The following is a 20,624-nucleotide window of genomic DNA, read 5'->3' as shown; positions in this document are numbered from 1 at the left end:
AAATAAATAGACGGAGCACCTTCTCAATAAGTGTATTGCATTGACAAGATCAAGACAACAAGACACCCACATTTTGACTTATTGCATATCCTCATCAATTATTAAAATTATGGAGCTATAAGCATTTTTGCAGGGTAACAAGACCCCTGCACCCCCTCATGAGGGGAAAGATTTCTCCCACAATGCCTGCTACATATATAGGTTCATAGGAGATTACTGGGCTAATGGTCTAAGACATCTTACAAGCCTAGCCATATTTAACCCAAGTTTCCCAATTTTCAGTAGGTAGATGAAAGAAGTTCACAAAGTTATGAGCCTATGCTATGGTATCTGGTACCGACTGTCTCTGTCCATGAGCGTCATGGGCACCCCAGGAGTAAATTTACGATTACACATCCATTGAGCCAGGTGGTGCCTGAAGAGGGTCAGGAAAGGGCTTAGCTTTGCATAAATGGAAAGCTTGTTCCAGAGAAGGGGTAGTCTCTGAGAGATGTAGCTGTCTCTTCAACATGATTTATTCATGACACAGTCTAGCTTAAGATCCCTGGAATAAATGACCCTTGAGCAGTTTGATTTAGGAGACTGCCCTGTAGGCCAGACACAGATTGCTGCTCAGTGGTCATTGGGAAACAGAATACAGTGATAGGGCTTTCAATGTTTCCATATATGACTTGTTTTTTATACCCTATATCTTCCTGGTGAGTATCCTCTGGGGTTGCTCCAGCTGTTGCCGATGTCTGGTGGTGAGGTACATGCAAAAGGGTGTATTGTTCTTAATTACTGGTCTGATGACAGCCGAGTACAATGGAATTATAATGTCCTTTGACCTGGATGTCATGCCCTTACTCATGAGTTGTGCCACATAGAAGGACTTCCTTAGCACTGTGGACACATGGTGGTCGAAGTTCAGATTGCTATCAACCTGATTACCCAGTTCTCATACTGCTGGGTCTGCTCTTAGGGGGTGCTGTCTATATTGTAATTAACTGGATATTTGCTTTCCCAAAGGGAATATTTATGCATTTTTTGCATCTAGTTTCAATCTGTGGCTCTGGCACCAGTCATTTGTCTTCATTAATCCTTTCTGCAGTATAACAGTATCGTTCAGGGATTCAGTGACTGCCCCCAATTTGCAGTCATCTGTGAACTTGGTCAGCCAAAGGCCATCTGCTTTTACCTTGACTTCTGAGAAAGAACAGGAGATGGCCTAGCATAGAACTCTGTGGTAAGTCGCTGGTGACTGGCCTCTTGATAGAGTTGAATTCATCCATTTTGACAGTATGTGTCCTGTCAGTGACACATTTAATTACCCATCTGATGGCGTAGGAGTTTATGCCCAGTTGAGAGAGTTTCTCTATCATACCTGAGTGGGAAATTGTGTCAAATGCCTTGGCTAGATCAAGTTATGTGGTATGCACAGTCTTTCCTTCATATGTGGCCTTGGTGACCTTCTTGAAGAAGTCAACCAGATTTAACAGACATGATCTACCCTTAACGAATTTGAACTGGGTTGTGATCAGAGTCTGGATATTACCTATGTCCTTGTTGATAAGGTTCATGGTGATTCTTTCCATGGCCTTACAGATGAGCCTAGTTGGGCTTATAATTCCTTGAGTCAGTTGACTGTTCCCCTTTGTGCAAAGGGATGCTGTCATCCAATCTGCTGGAACATTGCCTATCTGTGGTTAAATAGGGATAGAAATGGGTCTGCTAGGTCATGTTTTAAGATATTTAAAAGGCAACCTGGGATATTCTCAGGGCTCATTGATGTTGTATTTTCAGACTTAAAAAGTGCAGAGATGACCTGATCTCTTGATATAATAGGCTAAGGAATGGTGGCAGATCTACTTTGGGGAATGACCAGTGGGGCAGGTGAGTGAAGTTTAATCAAATCTGTCAACTAGCAGCTTTCCATTGGTTGAGTATGGGTGTTGCCATCCACAACCTGCTCTGCCCATAGCTGGGTATTTCCCTTAAGGTTTTAGATGTAGTTAAAAATGCTTTGTGATTTTTCTTTGCTAGCGAGGCCATTTTTACAAGCCTAGCCAATAATCAGAGGTCAGATTCAAGCTCTGTACCTAGCATCTGTAAGGTAAAGATCTTAACCATTATGGCAACCCAACAGCTACAAAATTACACTGTTTTGGATAAAGGGAAGCAGTTTTTCACTATATAGAAATTAGAGATCTGTGTATACAAAAATGGTGCCCCTTTATTTTGCATGGACCTCAAGTATAAATAGGTTATATAACAAAAAGAAGAAAATAATGTGTAAGACCAAGAGAAAACCTACTCAGCAGAAGAAGAATACCCTCCACAGCTTGAAAAAGCAAATCAGATATCTAGTGAAGTCCTCTAAAGCTAGTAATGAAGCTAAATTAGCATCCCTAGCTAAGGATAATCATAAAGCATTCTTTAGCTACATCCAGAATCTAAAAAGGAATGCCCTACTTGTGTCGAACTTATAGAGGATGGTACCTGTCGTAATGAACCTGAGGAAATTTCCAACCTACTAACTGACAAATTCGGAGCAAACTTCACCCACCCTGTCCCCACCAACCACACCCCAAAGCATACCTGACACCAGTCCTCTACCTAGTATCTCCAAAGAGCAGGTCATATCTCTGCTCTCCAAGGCCAAAAATATGGCTTTTATAGGACCAAATAACATCCCAGACTACTTATTAAATAATCTGCAACAAAAGAACCACTTGGCAAGCTATTTAACCTCAGCCTGAGCTCTGGTTTTGTTCTAGCAGAGTGGAGAGTAGCAATAGTAATCCCCTTGCTCAAAGGGGGTCCATCAACCGACCATGGGAACAACAGATCCATAAACCTAACCAGCCTTATCTGCAAAGCTATGGAGAGAATCATCATGGACCTTAGCAACAAGGACATAAGAAACCTTCAAACTCTTGACCAACCCAGTTTGGCTTTATTAAGGGTAGGTCATGCACATTAAATCTGGTGGACTTCTTCAACAATGTCACCAAAGCCCTGGATGAAGACAAAATAGTACATACTGTCTATTGTGACTTAGCCACGGCTTGTGACACAATCTGCCACTCAGGTATCATTGAGAAACTCTCCCAGCTGGAGATGAACCCATACAACATTAGATGAGTAGCTAACTGGCTCACCGACAGAACACATACTGTCAAAGTTGGGGATTCCACCTCTACCAGTAGACCAGTTACCACTAGCATGCCACAAGGATCTGTGCTGGGCCCTCTACTGTTTGGAATATATTTCTCAGAAGTTCAGGTGAAAGTAGATGGCCTGTGGCTTACCAGGTTCACTGATGATAGCAAACTGGGTGCAATCATTGAGTTCCCAAATGACGATAACATATTACAAAAAGGAGTAACACAGACGAATGATTGAAGCCAAAGCCACAGACTAAAACTAAATTCAAAAATTACATTATTATCTCCTTTGGAAAAGAGAAAGTCCCTGCAAATTACAGTGATGACAGCAGCCCCCTAATCTCAAACCCAGTGGTGCGAGATTTGGGGACACAGGTTGATAGCAATCTAAACTTTGATCACCATGTGTCCACAGTGGTAAGGAAAACATTCTATATTGCGCATCTCATAAGTAAGGGCATTCCATCCATGACTAAGGATGTTATAACTCCTCTGTATTAGACCCTCATCTGTCATTAAGGAAGTGAACCTCATGGCTGCTGCTCAGCTTCCCACTGTAACACTGTCGTTAAGGAAGTGAAACTCACGGCTGCTGCTCAGCTTCCCATTGTGATGCTGTCATTAAGGAAGTGAACCTCATGGCTGATGCTCAGCTTGCCATTGTGACGCTGTCATTTAGGAAGTGAACCTTACAGCTGCTGCTCAGCTTCCCATTGTGACACTGTCATTAAGGAAGTGAACCTCATGGCTGCTGCTCAGCTTCCCATTGTGACACTGTCATTAAGGAAGTGAATCTCACGGCTGATGCTCAGCTTCCCATTGTGACGCTATCATTAAGGAAGTGAACCTCACAGCTGCTGCTCAGCTTCCCATTGTGACGCTGTCATTAAGGAAGTGAACCTCATGGCTGCTGCTCAGCTTCCCATTGGGATGCTGTCATTAAGGAAGTGAACCTCATGGCTGATGCTCAGCTTGCCATTGTGACGCTGTCATTTAGGAAGTGAACCTCACAGCTGCTGCTCAGCTTCCCATTGTGACACTGTCATTAAGGAACTGAAACTCATGGCTGCTGCTCAGCTTCCCATTGTGACACTGTCATTAAGGAAGTGAATCTCACGGCTGATGCTCAGCTTCCCATTGTGACACTGTCATTAAGGAAGTGAATCTCACAGCTGATGCTCAGCTTCCCATTGTGACGCTATCATTAAGGAAGTGAACCTCACGGCTGCTGCTCAGCTTCCCATTGTGATGCTGTCATTAAAGAAGTGAACCTCATGGCTGATACACGGCTTCCCATTGTGATGCTGTCACTAAGGAAGTGAACGTCATGGCTGCTGCTCAGCTTCCTATTGGGATGCTGTCATTAAGGAAGTGAACCTCACAGCTGCTGCTCAGCTTCCCATTGTGATGCTGTCATTAGATGATGAGAGAAGAGGGATGGCTCAGTATTATAATGAGCTGAGATGGCTGAGGCATGAATCTTAACTAATTAAGGAAGTGAACCTCATAGCTGATGCTCAGCTTCCTACTGTGATGCTGTCATTAAGGAAGTGAACCTCACGGTTGATGCTCAGCTACCCATTTTGACGTTGTCATTAAGGAAGTGAACCGTACGGCTGTTGCTCAGCTTTCCAGCGTGACACTGTCATTAAGGAAGTGAACCTCATGGCTGCTGTTCAGCTTCCTGTTGTGATAATGTCATTAAGGAAGTGAACCTCACGGCTGATGCTCAGCTTCCCATTGTGACGCTATCATTAAGGAAACGATTTTCCCTTTCTAATTACTGATGATCTCAGCTTGTGTTAGCACAGAGTTTTTTAGTAATCCAGTCTGTTCACTACGGGAAGAACTATACAAGGGAAAAAAAAGTGTTTTTTAATCTCATCCTTTTTACATCCCAAGCGAAAAAGTACTTGAAATTCCTACCACTCCTGTGCATGAAAAACCTTTGAAAATATCAAAAAACACCTCCAACACCCAGAAAATGAATAAATTACACTGAACTATTTTTCAGCATTTTTATTAAGGAAGCAAGAATTCCATAACCTCCAAGGTGGCAAACAGGTACTGTTTTCAGTCCATAGTAGGTCTATATTTATCTGCCTACCTACATATTGAAGTATAAATTCAAAAATATTCATTAACCCCCCCCCCTTCCCCCTGAAAACAATGCACCTAGGGAAACGATGCACTGCTGCTCCTTTTTGGATGACAAATCCAGCCCGCCCACTCTGTTATTAGTTCCATTGACTAACCTTTCCATAAATAAAAGAAGAAGAATTAATTTATGATAACAAAACTGACATATTTCCACAGCAAATAACACTATGTACTGCCATCTAGTGGTCATTCATAGGTACTTAGTCTACTCATCTCTGAGGATCTTAAGAAGCCTAGCCTTACATTCCCATGGTAGTTTTTAGCTCTAATATTTTGCATATAAGTACTCAGAGATCAACCAAACAAGGATATATTGGGTGTGCACGCACTCGAGGCCCTTCTCAGTATGGAGAACATCGATGTCTGTGCTGTAACTGAAACCTGGTTCAAGGCTCCTGAGAGCACCCCGGCACTATTAGGTGTTACCTCATATCATGCGTGCCCAAAACCGGACCACACCACAAAGGAGGGGTGTATCCATATTCATAAAGGATACCCACACCTCCAGGTTGGTGGCACCTGACGCCGGAAACCATCCAGGTGCAACTAACCATAGGCAAAACTGCTCTACAAACCCTCTCAAACTCAGGACCCACACAGCCTTCCTGAACACACTGGAGGGTTTAGATGTATTTCCAAACACCATCATATTGGGTGACTTCAACTACTCGAATATAGACTGGGGACATTACTCAAGCCCTAACTTTCTAGCCCAACGGTTCCTGGAGTTCATAAATTCAAATGCCATGGAACAGCTAGTCACTGTTCCCATGAGAGGAGAAAATATACTAGATCTCATTATCACAAACATGGGGACAAAATGCTCCACACCAGAAGTATATCCCTCATTGGTGAGATCTGATCATAAACTAATCTCACTGGAAATCCACATCCCGCCCCCACCCCAAACAAAAAAGACCACAGTGGAGAACTTCTCTAAAGCAAACTTCACACTACTCAAGACTGGTGTGGTATCCTTCAAGGCCCCTGAGTCAGTGGAAACCACAACCCAAGCTTGCCCTTACAAATGCCTTCTATGAACACCTCCAGGACTGCATGGATCAGGCAATCCCAAATAAAACCAAGACTCTTTCCACAAAGGGCAAGCCCAGTCTGGTGGAACCCAGCCATTAACAAACCTTACAATAACCGGAGAAAGCGATTACATGATAGAACAAAATCCATAAAGGGAAGACACCCCTGATCATTATTAGTAAAAAATACGAGCACTCATAAAATCAACTAAGGCCAATTTTGAGAGATAAATAGCCATGGATTCAAAGGACAATCATAAGGTCTTTTTCAGCTATGTTAGGAACTTGGGTGGAAACTGGGTAGATATGCTCAGAATTAGTCCAAAATGAAAAATCACTGAACCCACAGATTGCCAACATACTGGCAGACAGGTTCAGTGCAAACTTCACCCTCTCCCCTAAAGGAGAGATAACTATCCCAGCAGAGTGTAGCCTCCCAGACATCTCAAATGCGCAGGTGAAAGCTCTCTCTAAAGCTAAAAACACAGCATCAATGGGACGGATGGTGTCCCCGCTGTGTGCTACCTAAGCTAAATGAGGAATTAAACCCGCACATAAGGCAGCTGTTTAATCTCAGCCTTACCACAGGATCGTGCCCAGGAGTGGCGTCACGGCAACTGTGGTCCCACTCCACAAAGGCGGGACCCTGGTAATTACCCCAAGCTTAACAAGTCTAGTCTGCAAAGCTATGGAGAGGATCATAATGGAGCTCATAAACAAAGATATAGGGGACTTGCAGATTTTGGACCCGACCCAGTTTGCCGTCAAGGCAGATCATGCCTTTGAACTTGGTCGACTTCTTCAAACAGTCACCAAGGCGATTGATGAGGGAAAGGCAGTCCATACAGCCTACCTTGACCTTGCAAAGGCCTTGACACAATACCCCACTGTAGAAAAACGTATCAGCTTAAATGTAAACCCATATGTCACAAGATGGGTTGCAAACTGGCTTAAGGACAGAACGCACAGGGTTAGAGTTGCTGGCGCTATGTCAGACTCCAAGCGTCACAAGTGGTGTCCCACAGGCTCGGTCCTTGGCCCCTATTGTTCGGCATCTACTTCTCAGAAGTACTGGCCAACATGGGAGGACTTTAGCTGACAAAGTTTGCAGACTGCAAACTGGGCGCCATAGTGGAAAGTGCTTCACGGATATATCCTTCAGAAGGGACTCATGGAAACAGATAGCTGGTGCCAGAGCCATAGCCTGAAGTTAAACGCCAAAAATGTATAGTCATACCTTCGGGAAAAACAAGGTAACCCCAAGCTACCATATAGGTGGCAATCCACTAAGCACAGAAGAGGTTATCAGGGACCTGGGGACCCAGGTTGACAGTGGCCTTTCTTTTGACACTCACGTTGCTAAAGTGGTTAGAAAGACCTTCTACATTGCCCACCTGATCATGAAGGGATTCACATCCAGATCTAGTGAGGTCATTGTCCCTGTACTCTTCACTTATCAGACCAATGATCGAGTACAATGCCCCATTCGATGTATCTCACCCGACATCTGCAGCAATTGGAGAGACCCCAAAAGTTCCTCACCAAAGGATAAAGGGACTCCAAAATCTGTCATATGCTGCCAGATTGAAGAAACTCCAGCTCTATTCAGTTGCATGAGGTGACCGCAGAGGTGACATGTTCCTGACAAGGCCATGTCCAACCCGGAATTAATGGACATGCTCCACCTCAAAAATCCAAATCCACCAAAACCACTAGAGCAAGCGACTTAAACCTTAGCACGGATATAAATAGGACGTGCTGGAGGGATAGATTTATCACTCAGAGACTCCCTATGCTGTGGAATAAAATCCCGATCCATGTGAGGCAGAGCACCTCGCTGGCTCTGTTCAAGAGAAATCTTGACCTGTGGATGGGAGATCGTAGGTTTATCCCGGGAATCATCTCTGTGTCACTGCTGGACAGAGGCACAACAAACTAATGGGCACAGTATTTTTTCATATAAGGGGTGGAGTAAGCCACAAAAATTTGGGCTAGGCTTATAAATGCCTTAGGGCAGATAGCCTAGTATAAACCTATGAACCTATGAACCTATGTACATGTTTTCTCAATGTAAGAGGGACAGGGGTGATAAACCAGGGGTGAATTAGTGGATGCCCATTCATTTATCTCAAATACATTTGAATAGGTTAAGGGATGTACTTTGCTTTAAGTGGAGTGGAAGAAGTCTTCATTGAAGAGGTATTCTTCATGATACAAACCTACTCCTCCAAATTGTTCTATTTATTTTGCAAAAGAGATTTTCCTTATGAGTTCCCTCATACAAGTCATTTGCTGATGTCTGCTCTGGTACAGAAATGTGGTCCAAAGCTGCAGAAAGCATCCCAGTAGTGCAAGGCTACAGTGCCTATTACACAGGCCACCCTCTGTAAAGGACAAAAATTAAAAGAGGAAGTGTTTCCATTTACACAAAAACAATCACACCTCTCGCTTGAGATACTCCGTGTCCAGCTGATCATAGGCAAAATTCTGCACTATATCATTGCTAGATACAGGTCCCCGAACAATGAACCATGAAAGCCACCGCACTTACCTGAAGTTACTAGAATCACTTACCATTCAGCCCAACACACTACTCGTGGGAGATGTTGACAATCCCTCCATAAACTGTGAAACCTTCACGATCACTAACGCTCAGACTCAGAGATTCCTGGACTTTGCAACTTTTCCAACCACTACCTTTCTTTCCACTCCACTAACTACCTTGATTATAGCAAGCTCAGATGCTCATAAGCCTAGCACTTATTATACAGCAGGAACATCTTATTGTAACATATGTTAATGTCTGTTATGTACTTCACAGATGAAGATTCTAGTTGTCTACTGATGTACTATGTTCTTCATCTGTAAATATGTTGTAAGTAATTGCTATGTAAATTGTTAATCGCTATGTAATCCAATGTAACTACTGTCTCTCCGGGCCTCTGCTGAAAATGGACCTATGTCCAGTTGGACACTCCCGGTCAACAAATATAAATAAATAAATAAATAAATACAATTTGTCAATGCAAATCTACTGGAACAGCTGGTCTGCACTCCCACTAGGGGTTCAAAAATCCTTCACATAGTACAGACAAACATGAGTGAGCATTACACCCCCCAGTGCAATGTCCTGATTGGTAAGATTGGATCATAAATCAGTCTTATTTGAAATAAATGTAACTACAGACCCCCCATCAAGCCCTAAAACCCTAAAGAATTTTTCAAAGGCAAATTACCTTTTATTAAATGATTGCAAAGGTAATTTTAAGTCTCCCCTTAACCCTGAAAAAATGGAGCCCTGTGCAAAAGTATACACAAATGCCCTGTACAACCACTTAAACAGCTGCATAGAAATGGCAGTATTTGACTAAACTAAACCTATGTCTAGCCAGGAAAACAAGCCACCCTGGTAAACCTTGGCTTAAATAAACTATACAACAGAAGGAATAAATTCCTGTCTAGAAGGAAGTGGGACTGCACACAGCAGAGAAAAAAATCCCTCATTAGTCTCAACAGGCAAGTCAGTCAAGTATTCAAAAGCTAAATAGATTACTAAAATAGCCTCCCAAGCAAAGGATAACCACAAAACATTTTTAGTTATGTCCGAAATCTTAAAGGAAACACTCAACAATGCACTGAGTTGGCTGTAAATGACACTACCTGTACTCAGCCTGAAGAAATAGCAAACGTAAGGCTGATAAATTTACCCTCTTATCATCTCCGGTCACTCTCCGTGAAACACCCTCTACCAGTTCATTGTCTGTTATCACAAAAGAACAGGTCATTACTGCATTCACTAAAGTAAAAAACATGGCATCAATGAATGCCTATTAAATAGCTTGAAACACGGACCTAGCAGACACACTCGGATTTCTATTTAAGTGGGTCCCTATTAGTTTAGTGAAAATTTAGTTCAGTGAACGGCATTTTCGGTGCACTTACATCAAACATGCCAGTTGTTGAACTGTTCATACTGAGATCGTGGTACAGTGAAGGTTGGGAAATTTGCCCTTTCCCCACTGTAGTGTGATCTTGGAGTTGGTATATATAAGTAGTAGGGGATATGGGGGGCACAGCCCCTCACATGAGCTGAATTTGATGAATGGCATTTCTGATGAAATGCCGTTTGTTGAATTCACTTTTCGCTGAATTAATACAGACCCATTTAACCACAGTCTCCACATAGGCTTTTCCCAGTAAAGTCAAAGTCAAAGTAAACTTTATTGTCGATCAGAGATACACAGCAGTGCAAGCTAAATGAAATTACGATGCTTTGGTCCCCATGCAAGACATAACAATAAACACAGTTTGAATGACAGTAAGGCTAATGCACATATAGTAATAATTAAAATATTAACAACACAATAAATTAGCACAATTGGAGAGGAAGACATTAGACAGGATTATACTAGTAGGTATTGCAAAGACTATGACTTCATATTGTGATTGGTTAGAATATTGCACTTCATCAGTTGTAGTACGACATATTCTGATGTTCATATTCACATGTATGGAGTGGTGACTCACTCCTGACTATTGCACATTCAGGAAGTAATAGCATAAGAAATCAGGCTAAATGTACCAGTTACTGAAGGAATTTTGCCAGAGTGACTACTATAGCTGATACTTCACAGCAAGTGGCATATCGATCAAATTATTCACTGTCATGCCTGGCATTCAAGTTCAGCAGCCTTATGGATAGAGTAAAGTAGTAGTTTGGCTATAATAGAGTGGAGGACACCAACAGTCATCCCTCTGCACTAAAATGGTTGGGGATTGGCATAATGGTTAAGTTATCCAAAAAAAACATAAACGTGAATCAAGCAATGAGGTGGTATAAAAACTTTTATTAGAATTACCACATAAGCGCTTTCACAGGTGAAACACTGCTTCATCAGATGTTCAAGGGTTGTAACTCCTTCTTCTTCTTTCGGCTGCTCCTGTTAGGGGTCGCCACAGCAGATCAACTATTTCCATTTCTTCCTGCCCTCTGCATCTTTCTCTGTCACACCAACTGCCTGCATGTCCTCTCTCACCACATCCATAAACCTTATCTTAGGCCTTCCTCTTTTCCTGTTACCTGGCAGCTTCATCCTTAGCATCTTTTTCCCAATATACCAACCATCCCTCCTCAGCACATGTCCAAACCAATGCAATCTCACCTCTCTGGCTTTGTCTCCAAACCTTCCAACCTGGGCTGACCCTCTAATATACTTATTCCTAATCCTGTCCATCCTCGTCACACCCAGTGCAAATCTTAACATCTTCAACTCTGCCACGTCCAGCTCTGACTCCTGCCTTTTTGTCAATGCCACTGTCTCCAACCCATATAACATAGCTGGTCTGACTACCCTCTTGTAGACCTTCCCTTTCACTATTACTGGTACTCGTCTGTCACAAATCACTCCTGACACTCTTCTCCACCCACTCCATCCTGCCTGTACTCTCTTCTTCACCTCTCTTCCACACTCACCATTACTCTGAACTGTTGATCCCAAATATTTAAACTCATCCACCTTCGCTACCTCTACTCGCTGCATCCTCACTATTCCTCTATCCTCCCTCTCATTCACACACATATATTCAAGGGTTTTAACTCTTTCATATGCTTTAAATAATACAAAACATCAGATCAACAACCAATCAGAAATATTCCCTCTGAATACATTATTCTTTCCATTGCCATTTAAAGTGATAGCACAAAATATTTTATGCATGTATATATATATATATATATATATATATATATATATATATATATATATATATATATATATATATATATATATATTTATATATATATATATATATATATATATGGGTGTCCGCAGTGGTGCAGCGGTTAGTGTTGCTGCCTCACAGCAAGAGGTTTTCTGGTTCAATCCTCAGCTGGGGTGCCTTCTGTGCAGAGTCTGCATGTCCTCCTTGTGGTCGCGTGGGTTTCCTCCTGGTGCTCTGGTTTCCTCCCACATCCCAAAGACATGCTGTAGGTGGATTGGACACTCTAAATTGGCCCTAGGTGTGAGTGCGTGCATGTGTGTGCCTTCTGTGGAAGGTTGGGTGCTGGGCTGGCAACTCAACACTGTAAAACTCCACTGCCAATCATGAGCGGACAGGTGATCCGCTGTGGCGACCCCTAACCAGGAAAAGATGAAAGAAGAAGAAGATTATATATTTATATATATATATATATATATATATATATATATATAAGTCATACAGTCTTATATATACAAAAGTCTATCTTTCAAGAGGGGTTTAAGAGGTTCATACATTGTATTTATTGTTAGTGTCACAATTATTGTTGGTTGATAATGGTTGTTACTTACCTCACAGACAAGATGTACAAGGTTTGATTCATTTGATTCTCACTAAAGGAAATTGGCTAGGCTTAAAATGGTCCACAAGGGCAGCTAGTCTAGTACTTACCTATGAACATATGAGCAAGGGAGGATTATTAAATGACCCAGGAAACTAACAACCAATAAGTCTGACTTATTCAGATCCTCATTGCAAAGCTATGGGAAGGATAATTATGGATTATGGACCTGATTAACAATGACATAGGAAATATCCAGACTCTAGACTCAACCCAGTTCGAGTTTGTCAAGGGCAGGTCCTACCTGCTCAATCTAATGGACTTGTTTAAGAAGGTCATCAAGGCCATGGATGATCGTAAGACAGTGCATACCACCTGCCTTGACCTGGTCAAGACATTTGACACAATACTCTACTTGGGTAATATAGATAAACTCACAAAATTGGGCATAAACCTCTTCATCATCTGATGGATAGCCAAATATCCCACGGACAGGACACATTGTTAGAGTGGGTGAGTCTGCATCCAGCAAGAGGCCAGTCACTAGTGGAGTACTACAGAGCTCAGTGCAGGGCCCCCTCCTATATGGGATATACTTATCAGATGTCAAGGCAAATGTAGATGACCTTTGGCTGACTAAGTTTGCTGAAGACTGCAAGTTAGGGGCAATCAAATTATATTGATACTGATATCCTACAAAAACGTCTGATGTAGGCTAATGACTGGTGTCAGAACCATGGCCTCAAACTAAACACAAAGAAGTGCATAATAATACACTTTGGGAAATCAAATACCCCTCCAAGTTGCAACATTGATAGCACTCCCCCTAGGAGCTGTCACAACAGTGAGAGATCTGGGTACTCAGATAGATAGTAATATAATCTTTGACCATCATGTGCCCATGCTGGTGAAAAAACCCTTCTTCGTGGCTCGGCTTATAAGTAAGAATATGGCATCCAGATCTAAGGATGTCATTGTACCACTGTACCCAGCTGCCATCAGACCAATAATCGAGTACAATGCACCCTTTGGCATGTACCTCATCAGGCTCCTGCAACAACTGGAGTATCTTCAGAGGTTTCTTACCTAAAAAGTACAGGGTATAATTAACATATCATATGCGGACCGATTAAAAGCCCTATCATTTTATTCAATTTCCTACTGACTACTGAGGGGTCATCTGTGTCTGAGCTACAAGGTAGTCTCTGAACCAGCCCTGATAGAAATGTTACATATTTACAAAAATAACTGCATGAGGGTCAAAGATCTAAACCTTATTTCTGACATGAATAGATCATGCTGGAGAGACAGAGTTTGTCATTTTGACATTGTCTAAAAAAGGCTCTAAAGGGGGTGGATACAATTTTAGCCAATATCTGAAAGTCCAGGGAAGACAGGTACAGACCATCACTGGCAAAGCAAATTGATCTGTTAACCATTTCCTCCCATGTTCATAGATACTGGAAGTGAAGTGACACCAGAAACTAAGCCAGTTATTAAAATCAATCATTTTCTGTGGTGTCATTCTTGGTGAAGGTAGAATTCTGCTCAATGCATGGCATGTATATACCAGTCTGTGACACATAGTCAGACAGATCCATGATGTCTCTTTTCATATAGTCCAGTGGGGTATGCCTCAGGTCATTTACACCCACATGATCAATGATAGACTCATACTGGTACCTGTGGTGTAGTGAAATGAGTATGTGCATGATATTGCAGATCCTTTCTCCAGATCCGCAGCTGACCGTTATTTTTTCCTTATCCAGCCTGGTAAGAAGGGCATCTGTGTGTCATACAATAGAATGACCTATGACCCGAGTACCAGGTATAGTATTTCCTTGTGTGTCATACAATAGAATCCCTTATGACAAGAGTACCAGGTCAAGTGTTTGCCTGCCTTAAGGGTTTTGTTCTTGTGGATTATTGGGTGTAGGCGTACGTGTAGTGCTAGGTGTTACTTTTGTTGTGTGCTTTAGTAATTGCTGAGGGTAAGCATTGCAGTTTGAAGAGTTATGAGGTCTTTGATGTTTGCAGAGGTTTCTTTTAAGTATCTCAGCATAATAAGGTCATTGGGTGTGTTGAGCAGTATGTGTGAAGGAAGTAGTGTGTGTGTTTCTGACAACCTTGTTTGTAAGTGAGAGTATTGTCTCCAAGGAAATTCTGTATGTAGATCTCTCACATTTATTTATTTTACATTTGTTAACCGGGCTAGTCCAACTGGATATATTTCCATTTTCAGTGGAGGCCCGGGGAGAAAAGCTCCACATTATCATTAAAACATTTATAATGTACAAGTATAAGAAGGAAAAAAAAAAACAAAATAATCTTGTTGATAAAAATAATGAGAGATCAGTAGTTACAAAGTCATACAATTTAAGCAAACACAGTAAGTACTGTGTTCATGTCTTTAAAGATTAAAGGGTTGTCTGAATACACAGGACAATTGCTACATTGTCTAACAAAGCTCATATCTACCAAGCTGACCACAGACACATTATGACATTGCAAATCCATGTTATTAGGATCTGTAATAGGGTTGGGCTATCATGATTTAGGGTTTTGGTTTTACAGGGGTCACCTGAGTGGTGTCTAGCATGAAGGCTATATGTTAGATAATGTTATGACCCTAGTGTTGTATGACACTATCTAACTGCCCTAAGCATAGCTCCACGCAAAGCCTTTCTGAGTTATGGGTTGAAGTCCTAAGTACTAGCTTTATAGGGTTGCTACTGTATAGGGTACTGTTAACCACCACTGAGCACTGAAGAGCTCTTTAAAAATGTGTCTAATTTATAGCAGACAGAAAAAGCTGAACACTAACTCCTGTGCCCTGTGGGCAATAAATGTCTACACTGTAAGCTTCATGGAGTGCCTCTCAACTCAGGGAGACCAGGTAAACATCTTCTGCCACAAGATGGATAATCCTGGAACTTCTTCATGTAAAAGCACAGCAAAAGTAGTTCTCAAGTACATGTTAACACCTAACTAAGTCTTTAAAAGTCCATCTGGCTGATGAAACAATCTCCATTTAAGCTTCCCTATGTGTTTCCCGACTCAGACTAACCAGACTACTTTACTATTGCCACTATGATACCAGTCATAGTCTTCTTAATGTAAAACATACTTTGGTTGGCCAAATGTGAAAAGGTACCAACTAGTTATGATAAACAATTTTCACTTTCAGCTCCCATGTGTGTTTCCCAACTTGGACAGACCAGGCTACCTTTCTACTCCCACTTGAATAGCAGTCCCAACCTTCATAATGTAAAAACACACTTTAGATAGACAAAAATGAAAAGGTATCCATTAGAGACATATGTGCCAAACCAGGGATGAAATTCTGGTTCCCCATCCAATTGTCCAAGTTGCACTTGAATTGGGTTAGGGAGGAACTCTGCTTCACATGGATGGGGAGCCTATTCCATAGGTGGGATAGACTCTGGGATACATACCTGTCTCTCCAGCAGGTCCTATTTATATCACAGGCAAGGTTTAAGCCTTTAGAATGGGTAATTCTGGTGCTGTTTGTTTTGTTGATATGCAGGAGGTCCATCAGAGTGGGGTCTGACAATACCTGCCAGTCATAGTCAAAAGCCTGTAGGAGACATAATACAGGGATAGGGCCTTGAGGCAGTCTGCATAAGACATTTTACTTATGCCCTGTATTCTTTTAGTGAGGAACCTCTATGGACATTCCACTTGTTGGATATGCCTGGTTAGGGGGCATTGTACTTAGTGATAGGTCTGATGAATGCTGAATACAGTGAAATAATGACTTCCTTGGACTTAGATGCATACCTTTGTTTATAAGTTGCACAATACAGAATGATTTCCTCACCACTGTAGACACGTGATGATCAAAGGCAAGATTACTATCTATGTGTGTCCCTAAGTCTCTGACTACTGGGTGAACTCTAAGGGGTGTGTTATTAATATGATAGCTGGCAGGGATGACTGACTTCCCAAAGGATACTATTACACATTTCTTGGTATTTAGTTTTAGTCCATGGCTCTGACACCAGTTGTTTGTGTCAGCCCCTCCTGGAGAACATTTGTGTTAGTGTGAGATTCACATTGGGTACCTAGCTGACTCACTGCTAGGTCCCAGGAGGTTAGAATCTATGAGTCCATATCCACAAACAGGCTGATCACCAGTGGAGTCCCCCCAGGGCTCTGTGCTAGGCCCACAACTCTTTGGCATCTACTTCTCAGATTTAAAAGCCAATATCAATGACTAACTAAGTTCACAGATGACTGCAAACTGGGAGCAGTCATTGAATCCCCCAAAGATGAGAACACCCTTCAGGAAGGGCTAATACAGAAAAATGCTCGGTGCCAAAGCCATGGTTTAAAACTCAGTACCAAGAAATGTATTATAGTACTTTTTGGGATGTTTACCATGCCAGGCAGCTATGCCATTAATAAAACACCCATAAAAGTTGATTCACTAGTCAGGGATATGTGAACTCATGTAGATAGTAACCTAGCCTTTGACAAACATGTGTCCAAGGTAGTAAGAAAATCCTTCTATGTTGCTCAACTTATAGGCAAGGACATGGCATCTAGGCCCAGAAATGTCATCCTACCACTGTACCTGGCCCTCATCAGACTTATCTTAGAGTGTAATACCCCCTTTGGTATGTACCTGACTAGTCACATGCAACCATTGGAATGTCCACAGAGGTTACTTACAAAAAGAACATAAGAAGTTAACACAACATCTTATGCTGATCCCCTCAAGGCCTTTTCATTTGGTATCATACAGACTTCTGAGAGGTGATCCTTGCAAGGCACCCTTGGACCCTGTTTTGATGAGCCTTTTGCACATCTGTAAAAAAAGCGGCATAAGAACTGCTAGATTAAAAGACGCAAACTTTGCTTGCAACATAAATAGAACGTGCTGGAGAGACAAATGTATTTATTTATTTATTTATTATTTGTTTACTAGGAATGTCACCCATTTTCAGCAGAGGTCTGTGGAGAAAAGCTCCAAAGCACATCAGCAAAGTTGCAATTTTACATTGATTACAGATGCTATTATCACAGCAAACAAGTAAAAAATTTGAATAAATGAAAAATAAACAAAAATGTTATAAGGTCATGTTATAGGGTCAAACAAAAAACTTCTCCTGAGGGAAGGTATAAACAACTTCACAGCCCTCTCCCCCTCCATAGGAACTGGCGCATATAACCAAACCTACACCAAAGTACTATACAAGCATTTATACAGCTGCATGGAATCAGAAATAACCAACAGGACAAAATCCTCCTCCTCAAGGAAGAGTAAACCTGTCTGGAGGACATCTGCAATAAAAAAAACTCTATAATAAAAGGGGAAAAACTGTTGTCCAGGATCAAGAAGGAGGTGCCTAATTTTAAGCAATCTCTCCTTTGCCTGAACAAGTAAATAAGAGCACTAGTGAAATCCTCCAAAGCAAACTTCGAGTTCAAACTGGCCACATCTACTAAAGACAATCATACCGCCTTCTTCACATATGTCTGCAGTCTCAACAGAAGCACCCAGATCTCCTCAAAACTAGTGGTCAAGGACACCATATACACAAACACCATAGATATAGCCAACCTGCTGGCAGACAGATTCAGTAAAAATTTCACCCCCTCTATTCCCCCATCAGTAAATCAGGACATCCCCAACACCTGTCCACCTCCCCTTATCTGTAGGCAGCAAGTCATAACTGCCCTCTCAAAGGCAAAAAAATACAGCCTCCGTGAAACCTGATAACATCCCAGGCTGCATCCTACATGAAATCAGGCAGGAACTTCCAGCACCATTAGGCACCCTATACAACCAAAGCCTAAGTACCGGCTTCATCCCAACCGAGTGGAGGACAGCCACTGTAATTCCTTTGCACAAAGGTGGAGCATCCACCGATCCAGGAAATTAAAGACCCATCAGCCTAAGTAGCCTGATCTGCAATGCCACCAAGTAGATTATCATGGACCTCATTAATAAGGACATTCACAACTTCCAAACATTCAATCCCACACAGTTTGGTTTTGTGAAGGGGAGGTCTTGCCTATTAAATTTGGTTGAATTCTTTGAGATAGTCACCGAAGCCATGAACAAGGGTAAGATGGTGCACACCGCCTACCTTGACCTGGCCAAGGCCTTCGATACTATTCCTCACTCAGGTATAATAGATAAATTCTCTCAACCAGGCATCAATCCGTTTGTTACCACATGGGTAGCAAACTGGCTCACTGATAGAACCCACCTAGTCAAAATAGGGGTAGCCACCTCAAGAAGTAAACCAGTAACTGGGTGGTGTACCCAAGGGATTGATCCTGGGGCCTTTGTTGTTTGGGATATACTTTTCTCAGGTGCAGGCCCAAACCTGTGGGCTATGGTTGACCAGGTTTGCAGATGACTGCAAGCTGGGCACTGTCATCAATTCCCCTAATGATGTGGACATCATCCAAGAGGTTCTCACCCAGACAAATGACTGGTGCCAGAAGCATGGCCTCAAACTGAATGCCAAAAATGCATCATCATCTCCTTCAGAGAGCGTGATGTTCCCACAAATTATCACATTAATAACAAGGTCCTAAGCACACAATCAGGCATGAGGGACTTGGCTATCCAGGTTGATCACAAACTGACATTTGACCACCATATTGCCTCCGTTGTACGGAAACCTTTCTACATGGCCCACATCATTAGTAACGGTATATCATCCAGGGACAAGGTGGTTATAACATCCCTGTATTCTTACAAGACCCATTATTGAGTACAATACCCCTTTTGGCATGTACCTCACAAAGCACATGTAGCAGGTGGAGAGACCACAGATGTTCCTCATCAGGAGAATCCAGTGCCTCAAACATCTACCCTACACAGATAGGCTAAATGCCTTGTCCCTCTACTCAGTCTCCTACAGACTCCTCAGAGGTGACATCTGTCTGGCATACAAAGCAATCTCAGACCCTGCCTTGACAGGACTGCTGTATATCCACAAGCCAAGCTCAACTTGAGTAACCCACACATGTGACCGCAACCTGGCCTGTGACATCAATAGGACTTGTGGGCAGGACAGATTTGTATCCCAGAAAGTCACCTGTCTGTGTAATAGACTCCCTCTCCATGTCAAACAGAGTACCTCATTAACCCTTTTAAGCACAACCTGGATAACTGGATGGGGAACAGAAAATACACTCCCTGGGATTCCACCTGTGTCCCTGCTGGACAGGGGCATTGGGTGCTGACTTGTCAGAACATGGGCTAAATTCTTGTCTAGGCTTGTAGGGCCTCAGGGCCAATAGTCTAGTAACTTCCTATGATCCTATAATGCACTATATAAAATCTAGCACAAGCTCTTTTTCAATAGATACTGTTATGGTTTCATGAAAGGGAAGGGTAGAGTAAGAATGGAAATGAAGGAATAATTAGAGATAAGGTTTGTAGATGGAAAGGCTAGAAAAAGTGTAAAGTACAAGGGCTAATGGGATGCATCATGAGAAATTACTATCACCAAGATTCAGAAAGAAAAAAAAAATCAAATCACCATGATTCAGAAAGAAAAAAAAATCAAATCGTCAGGATTCAGAAAGAAAAAAAAAATCAAATCGCCAGGATTCAGAAAGAAAAAAAAATCAAATCGCCATGATTCAGAAAGACAAAACATTTCTATCACCAGGATTCAGAAAAAAAAATCAAATCGCCATGATTCAGAAAGACAAAACATTTCTATCGCCAGGATTCAGAAAAAAAAATCAAATCGCCATGATTCAGAAAGAAAAAAAATTAAATCGCCATGATTCAGACAGAACATTTCTATCGCCATGATTCAGGAAGAAAAAAAATACCATCACCATGATTCAGAAAGCAAGAAAAAAAATTCTAGGCTAAGGACCCTAAAGGGGTATTCTTCTCAGAGAATTCCCATTCTCTGGAACAGGCTCCCTATCCATGGGAAGCAGAGTTCCCCCATCCCTATTTAAGCC

At 42.0% G+C, this 20,624-nt stretch overlaps 1 protein-coding gene across 1 annotated transcript in view; it reads left to right on the top strand.

Annotated features, from left to right (window-relative positions):
• Positions 1 to 20,624, top strand: part of LOC122795022 (taste receptor type 1 member 1-like) — a 185,339-nt gene that overhangs the window by 66,295 nt on the left and 98,420 nt on the right. The gene's annotated exons all lie outside the window — the stretch shown is intronic.

Source organism: Protopterus annectens, chromosome 2.part1 (genome assembly GCF_019279795.1).
Source record: "Protopterus annectens isolate FY-2018-M chromosome 2.part1, PAN1.0, whole genome shotgun sequence".
NCBI classification, from domain to species: Eukaryota; Metazoa; Chordata; order Ceratodontiformes; family Protopteridae; genus Protopterus; species Protopterus annectens.
The sequence above is the reverse complement of the archived record's forward strand: the minus strand, read 5'-3'. Positions and strand labels throughout refer to the sequence as shown.